Raw genomic sequence first — 3,100 nt, forward strand, 5'->3', positions numbered from 1 at the left:
GTGACGCACGCGCGCTCCGTGTTGTTCTATCCGGCACCTTCCGCTCCGCCTTCATCCGGGCCTGTACTACAGTTGGTGTGCTTATTGCGCATGCGTTTACCATAGCCGCTGGCAGAGCTCTGTTCGAATCGTGAGGGTTCTTTCCCTTATTTAAAGTGACCCTGAGGTGACAAAATCAACAACCTCAACCCCACTACACGTGGAAAGAGGGGCTAAAGACGAACGCTTATAAGAAAATGGGCTAAACTCGTTCTCTCTCTCATTGCTGAGATCCTTTGTAGTCTGCCCACTTTATGTTGTGCTAAATTTTTGGCTCTCTTATTCCTAGTAGTCTACAACCACCCTCGAAACAAGGAGCTATATTTCGTACCCTATTGTAAACAGCCCTTCCACCACAAGACACAACACACACACCTCATGCCACAATCTGGTACAGAATTTGCAGAGTATCTACTTATTGTTTGGCTGAATTGGCTCTCTAAACTATACCTCTTAGCTTTTCCCAGGAGCTAGCTATGAAGTAATATTTTGTGCTTCAGAACATTTCTTCGATTGGAAGGCATGCTGTTAGTCTTAGAAGTATCCTGACATAATAAAAAAAAGCACTGGGCTTTCTGTCTGTGGATGGAGGATCAACTCACATAATGTTCCTGATCATTACCCGTTTTTAGATTTTTAAAATATTGTATGTAAATAGAAAGCTTATGTGATATATGAAATACGCAGAGTAGGAAAACAAACCCCTGTGTACTTTCTTCCTATTTAGGAACTAGAACATTACCAACACCCTCTTATTAATCGTGAATTCCTCTGACCCATTAACCTGAGTTCCCCACCTTAGTAACTTCTACCCTGCACTTTGTTTCTTATTCTTTTGCATATATTTTATCTTATTCTTTTGCATATATTTTATCACATATGTTTGTATCTCTAAGCAATGTAGTTGGTTTTAAGTTCTATGAAAATGGTGTTGCAATTTATTAATACATATTCTTTGAATTGCTTTTTTTTTTTTTGGTTTCCTTTTAAAACAAGGTCTCCCCAAATTTCTGAGGCTGGCCATCAAACTTGCAATCCTCCTGTTTCTGCCTCCTGAGTTGCTGGAATTACAGGTGTGCACCACATCCAGTTCTTTGACTTGCTTTCTAAACTTAATAATATTTTTCATAAGATTCATGTTGTTATTCATAAATGTAGTTCATTAATTTTTCACTGCCACCCACCTGATATCCCGATGTGTTAATATATATTTATCCATTGTAGAAATTTAGGTGGATTCCAGATTTTGCCATTGTAAATAGTGCTGCTATAAAGACTTGTGTACATGTCTCCTCTTATTTCTAAATAAAATACAGGAGACCCAATTAAATTTGAATTTCAGATCACTAAAGAAAGTATTCAGCATTTATCTTAAATTCATTCTGTGCAGCATGGTGGCACATGCCTGTAATCCCAGAAACTCAGGAGGTCAGAATGGGCAACTTAGCAAGACCCTGTCTGCAAATAAAACATTAAAAGGTCTGGGGAGCCAGCGGTGGTGCACACCTGTGATCAGCAGCTCTGGAGGCTGAGGCAGGAGGATAACAAGTTCAAAGCCAGCCTCCACAAAAGCAAGGTGCTAAGCAACTCAGTGAGATCCTCTCTCTAAATAAAATACAAAATAGAGCTGGGGATGTGACTCAGCAGCAAAGTGCCCTAGGTTCAATCCCCAGATAGATAGCTGGATAAAAGGACAGGAGATGTAACTCAGTGGTAGAGCACCTTTAGGTTCAATCCCAAGTACTCAATGAATGAATTAATAGATGAATGAATGAATGAAATAAAGTTTCAATCTGCTTCAGAGTTTCAGAGGGTTCAGTCCACAGTCAGTTGGCCCCATTGAATTTTGGCCTATGGTGAGGCAGTACCTCATAGTGGAAGCATGGCAGAGGAAGACATTCATCTTTGGAAGCAAAAAAGAGAGAAACAGGAATGGGCAGAAGTCCCAATATCCCCTTCACTGTACACCCCCATGACAAATTTCTTTGCTCTAAGCCCCATTTCCTAAAGGTTCCACCAAACTCCCAATAGCATCATAATTCAGGGACTAAGCCTTTACCACGTGGGCTTTGAGGAGTCATTTCAGATACAAACCATAGCAGCAAACTAGTTTTGTTTGCTGAATATGGCAACTCTACTTATATGTTGTAGGAGTCTAGAGTATACACTGTATACCCAGGAATTGAATTGTTAGATAATAATAGTTGCAGATGTTAAACTTTACAAGTTATTTCTAAATTACTTTCTAAAGTGATTGAACTGATTCACATTTCTCCCAGTGTATGAGAGTTCCCATTTGAACCATACCATCTCAGAAATTTATATCAAAATATGATCTTAATATACATTTCTCTGATTATTAATGTGGTATGCAGCTTTACAAATTCTACTTTTCTATTCATATTTCCTCTTCTATATGATGCCTATTTATATATTTTGTCCATTTTTTAATTGGGTTGTTGGACTTTTTCATATCAATTTCTAGGAGCACTTTATATAATCTGGATACTCAGTTGATGTTTGTTATATGTATAACAAATACTTTTCTCAGTTTGAGACTTGGATTTATTTACTATCTTTATGGTGATTTCTTTTTCCATTGGTACTGGAGATTGAACCCAGGGCCACACGCATGCTAGGCAAGTGTTCTTATTAACAGCTGTTTTTTGCTTGTTTGTTTCTTTGTGTTTTGCAAGATGGGGAATTGAACTCAGGGATACTCAACCAATGAGGTACATCCCCATCCTTTTTCTTTTCTTTCTTTCTTTCTTTCTTTCTTTTTTTTTTTATTTTATTTTTTAAATTTTGAGACAGGGTCTAAGTTGTCAGGGCTGACCCTGAACTTACAATCCTCCTTTCTTGGTCTCTCCAGTCACTGGGATTACAGGGATGCACCGCTGCACATAAATATGGTAATTTATGACCTACAGAAATTCTATTTTTGGCAATATAATTTTTTGGCTTTTCTGAGCATAGACGTGTAACTTGTAGAAATGAGAACTAGAATGTGAAAGTTGTGTTAGATTTTTGTGGGCCAGGCGTGGAAGTGGTGCACAAAGGG

The sequence above is a fragment of the Sciurus vulgaris genome, assembly GCF_902686455.1.
Source record: "Sciurus vulgaris genome assembly, chromosome: 2".
NCBI lineage: Eukaryota > Metazoa > Chordata > Mammalia > Rodentia > Sciuridae > Sciurus > Sciurus vulgaris.